We start from the raw sequence: 14,594 nt of genomic DNA, 5'->3' as shown, positions 1-14,594 counted from the left end.
TTCTTCAGCAACTTAATTGGGTTCCTGAAGAGGCACGCAGAGCGAATCGTCGGACATCATGCTGAACAACATGCGGTGACAACCCGAAATCACGCGAGAGAGCCAAGCGGTGGACTGCGCCGACCCGCTCCAAAAACACCGCCGAAAGAGCACTGCCAAACCCAACAACTGTACAGCATTACACATGCACCACCATCCTCCCAGGCAGTCAAAGACGCGCACACACTTTACATATGCCTATGACCAAATCACCTGGAATGCGCCCGGTCTTATCGGATCTCGGGAAGCTAAGCAGGCTTGAGTCTCCGGGTGGTGCTTCGATGGGCGATCGCCATGCACATAAACAGGTGCTATAGGCTGCCGAGCAAAAACATTGTGGACAGCATAGGATAGTGCGGCAAATTAACTGTACAGTACAGGGTGGTCAAGATGTCTTGTGACCTCCATTTAATTCTTAAAAAAGTATATATTTTTTCAAATAAGGTTTATTTAAAACATAAATTAACGTGCAAAGGTGGGGGGGGGGGTGAAAGGTTAGGGGTCAACTATTTGTGGGTCACAAGACATCTGGACCAGCCTGTCCATTGCTGGTTACTCTGCGGCGCCAACGCCTAAGGCTTCTCTCGCCGCACAGACCAGCGTGAAGTACGCTCAGGTGTGGGGGAGGGTGCTCTCATCCAGCAGTGGATTAACAAATGTGGGAGTACATGTATGCACATGGAGGTTGGTGCACTGTCCACATGCACACACCTGAATTTTACAGCTTGCGAACATACCCAACACCATTTTCCCTGTGCAGACATGAAAATAACCGCAAGACATGTTTTCTGCAGACGCTGTCGAGCGCCGCACATTAACATACCGAATGCCACGGATGTTCTGCCAAAAAGAAAGGTGAACCAACAGGTTTTAGGCCCCCATGCATGTTGTTGTGGCCGATGGCTGCTGCTGCTGCGATTCGTATTCGTGCACGGTTAGTGGCGTTTTTAAGGATGGAGAGGGGCAAAAAACAACGCATAGGCATGCTTTCGGATTATAATAAGCGTGCTAATTAAAGCACGTGCGTGTTTTCTACGTAGGACAAATTGATCCTCTGGTCCGTGTGCAGTGAAGTGCGTTTTACTGTTTGCTCGCACACACACACACACAAATACAAGCGGAAGACAAACAGTGCAAATTACAAAAAGGTGTAAAAAAAATTGGTGTGCAGGTGAGGTTGTAAAGCGGAAAGCCAAGATGGCTTCATATTCTTGGGGTCTTTCGGTAGAGTCACGTTGATAGAAGTTCAAATACGTTTTTTTTATTTTCTTTGAACCTATCTACGTGCCTTTACCGAAAGACCCAAAGAATCTTCTTCTTGGTTCTTTCGGTAAAGTCACGTAGAAGGGAAGTAATAAAATAATAAAAATAAAACATACTAAAATAATTCTCACGTTTCGGCCACAACGCAAGCAGCCGTCTGTCTTATCGACAGACATGTTCTTCACCTGAGGACGGCTGCTTGCGTTGTGGCCGAAACGTCGTGAGAATTATTTTATTATGTTTTATTTTTATTATTTTATTACTTCCCTTCTACGTGACTTTACCGAAAAAACCAAGAAGATGAATCCCTGCAGTCACGAAAGCTTTAAATCGAGACCCAAAGAACATGAATTCCTGCAGTCACGAAAGCTTCAAATCAAGATCCAAGAGGGCTGTGTATGAAAACCCACACCATAAAAAAATGTATATACAAAACCGATTGATCAATCAATTAAACTAAGTTTAAGGTCGTCCATTTCTCTGTGTGCATTTGCAATCCGCAGCAGTACAAAGGACAGCCCTCAACCACCCCCCACCACCGCACAAAATAATCCTATTAACACAGCACAGTATTACAGTGCACTACTGAATACACCAACTTCGATGGATGGGCATGTTTTGTGTCCCATTGCCTTGTGAAAACTCATAACTTGGGCATGACAGTCCGGTGTCGTGCAAAGATACACACGCACACACCCACCGTAAACCATTGCCACTCCTCGGCACCATGGGTCCTTTGTTAATGGGCAGCAGACGCTCATTACCCACAGCAGTGAAACGCTTGGGCCAAACATAGCAATGTCACATACCTGGCAACCCATACGGTTCACCCAGTATTCTTGTAGCGGGGAAATTTAGTTCAGGTCCATACGGCGTACAGCCGTTTCAATACGAGCAAATACATATTTTTGTCGATTTGTTTGTGTTTCTTCCCTTGTGATGGGACTTTGCAGGATGAACGTTGAAATGTATTAGGACACGGTGTGACCAATAAGGGCTGAATTGGTCTGTAGGTATAATTATCATTATTTTGAAAATGCCAATGTATCCAAAAAAGCCTCACAAAATACCAAAAGCGCCCCTTTTTTAGAGAGCGTCCTCCTGCATTGGACAATTTGGCGAATTTGCGACCGTGTTTTTTTTGCTTGACGTGCAGAGCTGAGACTAAGAAAGAAAATGACAAAAAGGACAAGAAAAAAGAGGAGGCCGAACTCAAGCAAGTGGGCTTTTGTCAGCTGGTAATAGCCGCGAGACAACGGACATTGCGATTAAAATGCTGCATTGTTTGTGTGTGGTAATATTCATATTCAGAGCACTCAGGCCTATTTCACGTTGTAAATACTTAAGTGCAAAAAAGGGATAATGGCCGTTATTCACAGCAGATGGCATCTTCCAAACAGAATCACCGATTGCATTGTATCTCTCTTTTTCCTTTTTGGGTGTTGTCATCGACGAATGTGTTGAGCTTGTCATTTGTGCTCGATGCCATTCCGCTATCGCACACTCTCGTTCTGTTGACGAACGTGAGGAATCATTCCCTGCCAACATTTCAACCACACTGATCAAACTGCTTCCCAATTATAATCCTTTCATAATGGAGTCACGTTTCATTGGACACCCCCGTATTGTCGAGGCCACAGCTGTCAACCCATACGGTTTGCGCCGTATTCTTGTACCGGGGAAATTGAGTTTTCAGGTCCATACGGCGTACAGCCGTTTCAATACGAGCAAATACATATTTTTGTTGATTTGTTTGTGTTGCTCCCTTGTGATGGGACTTTGTAGGATGAACGTTGAAATGTAAGGAGGTAGGCACTGATAAGGGGTTGACAGGTATGCAATTACTGCAACAGAAAACACAGCAGCACATTACTGCCATTGCAAAAACTTCACTGAAATTAACTTAATGGAAACTTTTTGGGGTTTATTTATTTATTCCGTACTACCTGTGATGATGGCATACGGTTGAGAAACATGGTCAAGTAACAATAATAACATCGGAGAGAGAAAACATTTTAAACCGTGCGAAAGAAGCAGAGGAAAACGCACGCTCAAAATCGCTCTAAGTTACAAAAAGGAGGGAGCACACACATTCGAGAGCATGTGCAAAGCTATCATTCAAAGTGTGAATACAAAAATTAAGTGGGTTTCGGCTTGGTTACGTCGCTCGAAGGGGATGATGGCCAAGGAGTGAGTGACAGGAATGGAACTCATCCGCCGAGGAGATGAGAGCGATGACATCGGGGTCGTGCGTCGGTGGCTTAAAAGACGTCGTATCAAATAATGTGTGCAATGGGTGGCGGATGGCTTGTTTGAGGCCTTCATCCAGCAGTGGAATGACGGCTGATAACGGTCGGTCGGCTACGTACGGTGCGAAAAAAATCCAACATACAGGTACATACGAAGCCCATACAGGAAATATGGCAGTTGTCTACGCAGCAACTCAAACTAAAATACTATCATGCATAATGAAGTGTACTTTAAATATTTGACCATAACGAAGCAATATAGATGTATAATAGAGTACAGTTGACAGTACATTCAAACAAAAGTACACAAAGAGGCATGGAGAGATGCATGCTTGGAATGACAATGAGAGGCAGAGAGAGAAAGGGGGGGGACAAAATGGATCAGGGAACAAACACAAATCAGAGACGATCACGTTGACCGTGAATGAAAGTGAGCGAGAAGGCTCAGGAAGGACAACCTCGCGAGCCGGGATGATGGCAGGTGGATAAAACAACAACAACAAAAACGTGTGACAGCAAGTGGTTGCCATCACGAAGGAAGACACCAAAAAGGAGGCTTGACTGCCCTAGAGATGGAGCGATTAGATAATAAGTTCATGCGGAGGATGCAATCACAGGACTTCGAGGGGCTTTATGACAGCGTGGGAAAGCCATTGACCCCCACAGGGAATGGTTTATGATTAGCATGGCTGGGCTACGTACGGTGCGAAAAAAGTTCAACATACATGCATGATGATAGCCATAAAATATCACTCATGTGCTGCAATACAAACGTATTCATGGACTTACAGTACACACCTGCGTTACCTTGTGCCGAAAACCATCCACAGAATAGGTGCAGTGGCACAAAATATCTCAAGTCAACTTTGAAGTGTGCGTAAAACCCCGTAGTGTGTGAGCAAGAACTTAAATAAATGCACCTGGTTATTGGCTCGCTAGTGGCAATACAGTACGCAAACACAATACATGTGTATAATTTGCATTATGTAACGCAGGTAAACTCAATTCTCTACTGCAGTGTGCCAAGCCCTGTGGCGCACACGTAAAGGTGTGATGTAAATTGCATACAGTGCATATACCGGTATTACAGTAGTGATATAAAACATGTGCAAACATTTTGTTTAAGTGAGTTTACAACGCCCCGATAGTTTTCAACCAAACCATATTCTGTGTGTATCCACCAACTGTAATGTAACGTAAAAAAAAAATAAGAGAACTTGCACGTTTTTTTGTGTTTTTGTTTCTAGTGGCAACTTTCAAATATTTTCACTCTCTTGAAACATGGGTACATGTCTAAGATGAAATCAACCGTGGAGATGGAGTGTGCAGGTATTAAACGGAACGCTGCATTGCAAGAGCGTAAGAAAAGGTGAAGCCCTTTGGCGGAAGGCCTTCTTCATCCAGCATTGATTAGAAACGTGACTGATGTTTTTGTAAGCACGGTTACGTACTGTGTTCAAAGTTTTATGATATGTGGTCAGCATGACGGACATAAGAGGCTCGTCATCAAAAAATTAACCCGTAAAAACCAAGTTTTTCACTATAAATCCTTTATATGCGTGGCGGCTAGAGTCCTCTCGTCCTCTGGCTTGAGATGGCTGCCACCTATGGGTCAGATGATTGCCTGCCACCATTAAGCAATTGGTAATTAAATATAATTTTTTTTTCCTAAAAAGTGTCAAATTATGGAAAAAAAAAAATTTCACCAAAATAAATTGTCACGCACAACGAGTCTGTGTGCAAAATGTCAGCTCGATTGGATCACGGGAAGTGGGTTAAAAAACGACCGAAAGATTTGCACGGTCGTAAGCGCGCAAGCAAGCAAGTGAACTTAATACAAAGGATTTAAAAAGCTAGACTTTAATCAAGTTTTGGGCAGTCGGGCATTAAGCATGTGTGTTGAACTTCTTCCGCACCGTACGCAGCCAACCAGTACGAATCGGAAGTGCGGTTTACGCCAATGCGTGGCACTCCTAGACAAAATAATATTAAACATTGCCGTAGCTGACGCGAAATAGCAATTATGACCTATATGCCTAGTGAGAAGATGTACTGCTCCATTTGTTTTGCCATGGAAAACTTTACGATTTTGCGATTATTGTGTCAATAACCATTTAGAGTTAATTGACGTGCAGGTACGACAATAATCTGGTGATGGCACAACAGTGGGCCATCTGGAAAGGCATGATTCTGGGCTTTTTCCAAGGATGCATATGGTTCATCAACTTCCTGTGCTACGCACTCACCTTCTGGCTTCAACCTCGTCTTAGAAGAGGAAGAATGCTCCTTGTTTGATTTGAAAACAAAACCCTCCACAACTAAATGTGAATTTCCAGACACATGGCACGGGTTTGGTAGTAATGTAGGAGAGGTCCTAAATTCATACTTCTTCAAATGCTACGGATGAGAAATCACCAGTTTCTGTTCCTATTCTCATCGGTCCCAAACGTGGGATCGCTGAAATTTCTACACATTTCAAGGATGCTACTATCAGCGGAAGGCAGAGCAGCAACCATTCATTGTTGTACTGTACTATGCTCGGATGTCCCCCACCCCAACCTTCACCAACCCGCATTGACGAGCATGAAGTAAGATTTTAAAACGACCCACACAAAAGGGGTGGCCCCAATGTACCTCACCTCTGACTCACAATTGTCCAAAGATGAACACCCAAAGTTGTTTTACCCAAACATGTTATGACTAATGATTGAGCAGACATTCCATTTTCAAAGACCAATATGCATGACGTTGGTTGTTACACCCTACATCTTTAGACACTGGAATCGCTTGTTGGTGGAAACCGCTATTTCACCACTTTTTGGGTGGATAAATGCAGACGATCAGTGGAAACCTCATGGCAAAATTAATAAATTGAACCATGAAAGTGCACAAACTATGCCCTCAGTTTTCAAGACAATGCCAGAAATCTTGAGTCTTAGTTTTACGCTAACACCCACGGTATTTGGTGACTTTATACCATGTTGCGCAATTCCACACGATGGTGTATTCAGTATTTCATTAAGGCCACGTTAACACATTAATTGTGTACAGTACAAGCAGGTGCCATCTCGAGTTGGCAATAACTATGAGGGCTGGATCAAAAGGAAGGGTTCAAATGTCAGGACAGTAAAAGACAGCATTTATTAATATCAACACAACACTCATTCAATAAAAATTTCTGACATTTTAAACCCAGCATTGAAAAATGCTTACACCCACCTTGACAGAAGCCTGTAGGGACATTTGTACATTACTAAGCCGGTAACATCTAAGGAACCATATATTTTTACAAATTATTGTTACGAAAAATGGTTTAAGTGGCATGTTCCCTAAGTTTTTAATTCAACAGTGTCATTAAAAAAAAACATACTTTATGTGTTTTATGTAAACAGTAACAGGTGCTTTCGAGGACATCCGGTTAAATTATATAGTACAAAGTACTGTACTGCGTGGATGGATGCCATGTAAAGTAGACTATTCTGTATATTCTGAGCTTCTGTCTCTATATTAGCATACCAAGTAAAATGTATTATCTCATTAGCATAGAACCCTCCTGATTAAAGAAACAAACCCGTGTTTTCACATTGAGAGTCAATGGGATATAACAGAATGTCTTTGCGTATAACATTTGAATGGGAAACCCACGTATTATATGCTAGTCCAGCCTCTGGACACTAATCCTCCTATGGAATATTCCCCAGTACAAAACTCCAATAGAGGGTCAAAAATCTTGGACCATGCTGCTACATGCAAAGTGTTAACTCCCACCAATATCGAGACCTAATTACTATTCCCAAAGGCACGCCTCTGAGCACTTTACTATTGTTCCGTATAGTATTTACAAATCACCAGTGCACAATAGTACGTACCATAACAACACAGTAACAATGACAATTAGAACATTTCGACAACAGCGAACTCTCAAATATCACAAACCAGGCCCCGCGTTAACCCACTTGCTGAACGAGGCCCTCTCGGAGCCAACGCCGTTCAAGTTGACCAGTAACTTCAACCACGCTGGCGGAGATCTCTGGCACGTGGACGCGTAGAAGTGCAGTACAACACGACGGATGTTGCTGCGTTGGTGGTGGTTGGTGGTGGTGGTGGTTGGTGGTGGGTGGTTTGTGGTGGTTTGTGGTGGTTGGTGGTGGTTGGTGGTGTTGGTGGTTGTTGGTGGTGGTTGGTGATGGTTGGTGGTGTTGGTGGTTGTTGGTGGTGGTTGTTGGTGGTGGTGGTTGTTGGTGGTGGTGGTTGTTGGTGGTGGTTGTTGGTGGTGGTGGTTGTTGGTGGTGGTGGTTGTTGGTGGTGGTGGTTGTTGGTGGTGGTGGTTGTTGGTGGTGGTGGTGCCACCACCACCCCAGGCACTAATCCAGGCTTAACCTCTGCTAGAGCTGGTGGCCGAGTTGGGGTGATTATGGACACAGGGCGGACTGCAGAGTTATTGTAGTAAACCTGGCCACGGAGAGTCCAGCATTTTGCGAGTCCGAGACCGACTACGATACAATTACACGAACATTATCTCAAGTTACTAACACTGTAAGGTGTACATGGACACAATAGTTATTTTAGTAAACCTGGCGTGGAGAATTCAGCACTTCGCGATTCCGAGACCGACCACGATACAATTACATTCACATCATTGGCTTACGTTACTATACTGTAAGACAGGTGTATATATGTAGTATATGTGTGTGTGTTGCTTACCTTAAAGGTCCCAGAATGCGAAAAGGCAAACACGCGTGTCCGCTAACATTGCACGGCAGTGCATTGCGACTACAGTGGTTAATAACCACACAAACCACCGTACTGTACTCCAACAAAAGTCGACGGACCACTTCACGATGGATATTTATTCTTATTTCTTGAATCCTAACAGCTCGGCCCTGCTATGCTCGGTCCAACACCCCTCCGTCGTCCATGTAGCGAGAAGTAATACAGTCAGCACTGTTCGTTAGCGAGCGTTACAAGCCAAGGCACAAGTAACGTGGTGTTGTTGTAATGTTCCCGAAGATAAACTTTAATTGAACCTCTCGCTGTGACCCCACACACACACACACCGGCTATGCCTCTCTTGGTGGTGGTGTGCCGTGTCTTGTGGTGTTGTTGTTGCCGGCTGTGGTGGTTCACTGTGTTGGTGATATCCGTCCGCTTCGTTCGCTGTGCCCCTGGCCCACTGAACGTCTCGGTCCGGGGCGCACCCCGGGAGGAAAGGGTGGCCCCCCCCCTCCCTCTCCCCCCCCTCCCTCTCCCCCCCTCCCTCTCCCCCCCTCCCTCTCCCCCCCTCCCTCTCCCCCCCCTCCCTCTCCCCCCCTCCCTCTCCCCCCCCTCCCTCTCCCCCCCTCCCTCTCCCCCCCCTCCCTCTCCCCCCCTCCCTCTCCCCCCCTCCCTCTCCCCCCCCTCCCTCTCCCCCCCTCCCTCTCCCCCCCTCCCTCTCCCCCCCTCCCTCTCCCCCCCTCCCCCCCCCTCCCTCTCCCCCCCTCCCTCTCCCCCCCCTCCCCCCCCCTCCCTCTCCCCCCCTCCCTCTCCCCCCCCTCCCTCTCCCCCCCTCCCTCTCCCCCCCCTCCCTCTCCCCCCCCTCCCTCTCCCCCCCCTCCCTCTCCCCCCCCTCCCTCTCCCCCCCTCCCTCTCCCCCCCTCCCTCTCCCCCCCCTCCACTCCACCCCCATCCCCCCTCCCCACCCCCATCCCCCCCCTCCCTCTCCACCCCCTCCCTCTCCACCCCCCCCTCCTTCTCCGGCCCCCATCCCCCCTCCCTCCCCCATCCCCCCCCCCCTCTCGTGACCCCCCCCCCTCCCGTGTACCCCCCCCCCTCCACACCCCCCATCCCCCCACCCTCCCCTGATCCCCCCCACCCAGCCAACTCCCCCACCATCCCCCCCCCCCCAACATCATCATCCCTCTCCGCCACCACCTCAAGCATCCCCACTTTTAACCCGCGCCATCATCTCTCATCATCATCCCCAACATCATTAACATCATCATCACACCTCCGACTGCGTACGGTGCGAACGAAGTTCAACGCACTTGCGTGCATTGCCGTGCACCATCCCTCCTCTCCTCCCCCTCCCCATCATTCCTCTCTCCCTCCCTTCCTCCTCCTCCTCCCTCCATCCCATTCATCCTCAACCACTGCCGCCCCTCTTCCGGACCGCCCCGTGACGTTCGGCATTCCACCCCCAAACGTCACGTCTCTCGGGGGCAAAGTTTCCTTTTCATTTGTCGATTGATGTCCGCGCAAAGGTGTGGGAACGGCGACAACAACAAACAACAAACGCCACTTAAGTGACGGGGACATCACCACGGCGCCTGTGCCAGACCTGGTGGACTCTTTTTTTTTTAGGCCGGTCACGTGAAGTGGCTTAGGCTCTCTGCTGACCTCCGGCCGGTCAGCAGAGAGCCAGGTGCCATGGGTTGACTGACTGAGATGACTGGCAAAATGCACCGCCTGTGCCCCCTACTGTGCCAACTTGCTGTATGTGATCTTGTTGTTAGCGTCGCTCCAATGTCCTCCGTTGTTGCTTGAGGGGCGACTGCCTCCAGCTGCCCAGTAGCTGCGTCCTTCACGAACTTCCTTCCACAAAGGCCGATACTGACACCGCTGGTACCAATCTTCGGCAAGTCCACTCAGCCCCACATCCTCTCGTATCGCATCAGCCCAGCTCGTGTCGTGGTCGTTTATCCCCCTTTATCCGGCCAAACAGAAGCTGCTTGGGCATGTCACCGCTGGTCATGCAGCGCAGTTATACAGAGCATAACACTACAAGTTCTCACGTATAAGTGACGTCGTGCTCACATGGGCGTTGATGCATTATTGTGGCGTGTATGCTGTTGACAGCCGTGAGCCAGTGTTGGAAAATCTACATTCCTATGACGAGGCCGATTGCATCCATAGGACAACCATTTGGTGAAAAAGTGGTAGCAATTTTATCGACCCCGGGCTGAGTTATTGAGCTGATGGGCTGAGTTATTCCTCAGCCAGGATTTGAACTCGAAATCTTGTGAATTTCAAGTCACTGCCACCGAGCAACCAAGCTGGTTATATAAACATTACAGGGTGATCAAAATGTATAAATAACATGGAGAAATTATATAAACATTTAATTGCAAAGCCTCTGTCCCCAACCAATCTCAATACACGAGCCATCACTTTCACAATACTGTACCTATATCCAATCACCCGTTGACCAGGAAGCAAGAAGGTCGTTAGAAATCAGTGGGGTATCTAAAAATAGGTGGCTTTGTATACACCCAACAGCATTCATGTGAAAAGACAGTCATTCATTCACTCTCCCTTAAGAGTTTTCTTTGAGAAATAGAGGAAGTTTCTCCACCTGAATGAGCCCGTGCATGTCTCCTTTTTGTCATTCACAAATAAGTGAAAGATAAACAGCAATCCGACGTGGGAAAAAGTAATTGTCATGGTGAATCCATTGCTGGATAAAGGCGCCCAATTCCGTCGTTATCTCTCACGAGTCTGCGATATGGCAATCCACCGAGTACTGCACCTGAATACAAGCTGATATCATCCCTCCATCTCCTCGGTAACGTCCTCTCAGACACGTTCTATCCCATGGTTGCCGCTTATTCATTATCCTTGAGCATCAGTCACAATCCATTATAGCGACCTATCCTACTCAAGCCCACTTACTTTAATGAACAATAAAGTGTAAATTCTCCTGCTTTCTAATTAAGCAAAAGGCGGACAATAGGTAATTGGACAGGACATTGATGAACGGGGTTTGCAGTTATGTCAGAAGATCTACTCGACTTACACAAACGATATTTATCTTTTTCTCATTGGCGAAGTAGCAAAATATAAAATAGTATAGACATTCGCACACTTGGTTTGTATTCAGCAGCACAAGGAAGTTACTTGTTTATGCAACAAATGCTTCCTTTTTTCACGCTAATCGATACAAAAGATACACGGTAGTGAAGTGATTCATTAGGAAAGATGTTCCTCTATTTCGGACTCCTCTGGGTTCCTATTTATATTTACGGGAGGAGGAATTCCTTCACTTGTACAAATAAAAAAAGTACCCTGGATTGAACCAGAGGTAATTTCAAGCTTATTTTGTTTAAGCAGGTGACAAGTGATAAAAACAGTCTTGGGATGGTCAACTTTGTAAAATAACTCTTTAGCTCAATGGATCTTACCAGCTAAGATCCATTGTCTGAGTCTGAACTAAAAAGACTACAATAGTTGCACATTTTACGTTACCAAGTTGCATCTTCAGTGAACGTATAAAACATTGCGTCAATTACCATTATTTTAATTAACCTGTAATTTCAATGCCAGTCGTATGCCATATTGCGAAACCTCCACGATTTGCACAAATTATAGTGGGAGAGTCAGTTGCAAGTACTGTACTGTCGTTTATGGTCAGTTAATTCAAATGTGTCCCTTCAATTGTGCCACAGGCGGACGCAAAACTCACTGGGTTGAGCTTTTTTAAAATGTTGACAAATAAACGTGGATGAGTGGCTGTAAAGGCGACCAAATGACGGTCAGTACTGCACTGACAAACGCTGAAGTTCTGGGTTAAAATCTCGGCGGATGCCCAGCTTAAACAAATCTCCCAAGCTAGGTCAGCATTGTCTGAACATTCGATTCTCTATTCACACTTATAGCCTCTGCTGGATGAGGGTCTCCCCACGCCCTTTCTGTTTTCAGCGTTCGTTGAACATACTGACCATACTTCACCACATTGGTCGGTGCAGGTTAATAAAGGAGGTGAGCAAGGACCAGTTCGGGTTAACATTCGCCACCGATGTTTGCCGGGACCAGGAATCAAACCCAATTCGCCACATTTCATAGCGCAGTGAACTAACCCAGTGCCAATGCTTCATCAGAATTTTGGTGTGCATAAAATGTGCGCCATCTATGGACCAGAGTGCTCCCATTTTTTGTGGGCTCAACTAATACAAAGCAGTCCACCACAGTAATTGTATTGCTGATTAATGTTAAAATGTTCATGTTAGGGTTTTTAATGAGAGTCATTTAATATTTTAAGTTTGAGCTAGTGTTTACTATCCCTTTTCTTCACGCTTTGCTCGTAATTTGAAGTACAAATTTTATTTTACAGAATTAGGTGTCGTACATTATTTTGTATTGGCAATTCGCATTGTCAGCAACCGTAATTTTACAACCAAGTTTTTGGCATTGGTCCGGTAAATCACAATAACACCGACAAGCAGGAAATAAGGCATGATTGCAGAAATTATTAACAGTTGGAAAGTTTAGCCTGATATAATAAACCATCCAAAATAAATAAATAAACGTTTACCTACTTTAAAATGCCATTTCAAACTTGTATTTAGTGGGGTCCCTGAATGCAGAATTCTATATGTAAATGTAAACCTTTGCAATTCATTGGAAACAGCCAGATCTGGAGAATTAATTCCTACAGATTAATCCATACAAGCCTAAACATTTATTGAAAATGTAAACGTTCTTTAAAAATGCATAACTTTCCCCTCAATTAGCAATCCCAAGACATACAAACTGAGTTGAAAAAATACAATTCGATCCGGGTAAAAACAATTATTATTGCTGCTCTCAAGAGGGATTTTTGGTCCTGGTCTGAAGTCGCTCTACCCCTACCACTACTGATTCTTACCACCCCTACTGATCCTCCTCACCCCTACTGGCCACATCCACCCCTACTACAGGGACTCATCTACTTACGAACACTTGATTTACGAACTTTCAGAGATACGAACAAACCTGTACGTATGTCGAGTTGCCCGTTCGGAACGAGCCATAAGTTCAACCGCCGCGCAATAGATGGTGGTGGTGGCGTCTACATCTGCAGAACATGGAGAACCAGTGGCATCTACAGGAGATCATACAACTTTTAAAGCCATGCCCCGTATAAGCGTACATGCCATACAACCTGTTTGGAATCGACAAGAGTAAAGTTGGACTTACGAACAAATCGACTTACGAACAAACCTCTGGAACCTAACTCGTTTGTAAGTAGAAGAATCCCTTTACTGCTTTGACCCCCCCCCCTCCATCGGCCTTTCAACAACCCCACCACTACCCAAACCCAGAGGTCGCAATCGGGTACCCGATATCCGTACCCTACCCGATACCCGGCTACCCGTACCCGACTGGGTACGGGTACGAGTACCCGTTTGCGACCCTGGTGCGGCCGGGTACGGGTACGGGTAGGCCGTGAGTCACTGGTGAGTAACCGTTCGTCACTCATTTCCCAACGTCTTGTCTCTTCTCACATTTCAAGTTCCTAGAATCAACCCACCCGCGCCTGCAACATGGCTTCATCCCAGAGGTCGCAATCGGGTACCCGATACCCGTACCCTACCCGATACCCGGCTACCCGTACCCGGCTGGGTATCGGGTACGGGTACCCTACCCGGCCGGGTACGGGTACCTGTTTGCGACCCTGGTGCGGCCGGGTACGGGTAAGGAATCAAAACCTGTTTGCGACCTCTGCCCAAACCCCTGTCCAGGGGAAGAGGCGGGGTCGGAACTGAAAGGGGCGGGCCTATAGCAGAAGGGGCGTGTCCTGAAAAGGAAAGGCGCAGAGCCAAAAGAGGAAGTGGGTGGGCTCCAGAGTTTTAACTTCTTCGTTGATTTAAAGTCACAAAAGTGAAGCTGAATTAAATAGGTGCAGCAGGCAGCAAACTTGTAATGCCACAGATGGGGCCACAGGCCAAATAGTTTGAATGAAGTATCCAAACAAGCAAAACGTTTAATCAAATTGGCCGGGCTTTTTTCATAGGGTGCGTCCCTAATAGCAACACGTTATACTACAGTTTCGTTTATAATGGATAATCTTTACGAGGGTTGTCGTGACCCATCCTCCAACCCTTGACAGACGGTCATAACTAACGCATCCACGGTTTAAAACCTGATCATCGGGATCTGTAGAGCTACATTGTTAGCAGCAGATGGCAGTGCAGTAAAACACATGGGTGTACTGTACAGTGATTATACTTATATACTGTACTCCCCTATCTTCACCGACCCGCATTGACCATTGTGGTGAAGTATGGCCAAATAACCCACACAATCACA

The 14,594-nt window shown here is 46.2% G+C and overlaps 1 protein-coding gene across 2 annotated transcripts in view; it reads right to left on the bottom strand.

Moving 5' to 3' along the window:
* Window positions 1-8,753, bottom strand: part of LOC144729147 (rho GTPase-activating protein 12-like) — a 47,591-nt gene extending 38,838 nt beyond the window's left edge. For both annotated transcript variants that reach the window (XM_078609124.1, XM_078609125.1), the window contains exon 1: window positions 8,256-8,753. The gene's annotated coding sequence lies outside the window, so the exon portion shown is untranslated. The remainder of the gene's footprint in view (window positions 1-8,255) is intronic.
* Window positions 8,754-14,594: the final 5,841 nt, after the last annotated feature.

Source organism: Lampetra planeri, chromosome 31, assembly GCF_965212315.1.
Source record: "Lampetra planeri chromosome 31, kcLamPlan1.2.h2, whole genome shotgun sequence".
Classification (NCBI taxonomy): domain Eukaryota; kingdom Metazoa; phylum Chordata; class Hyperoartia; order Petromyzontiformes; family Petromyzontidae; genus Lampetra; species Lampetra planeri.
The sequence above is the reverse complement of the archived record's forward strand: the minus strand, read 5'-3'. Positions and strand labels throughout refer to the sequence as shown.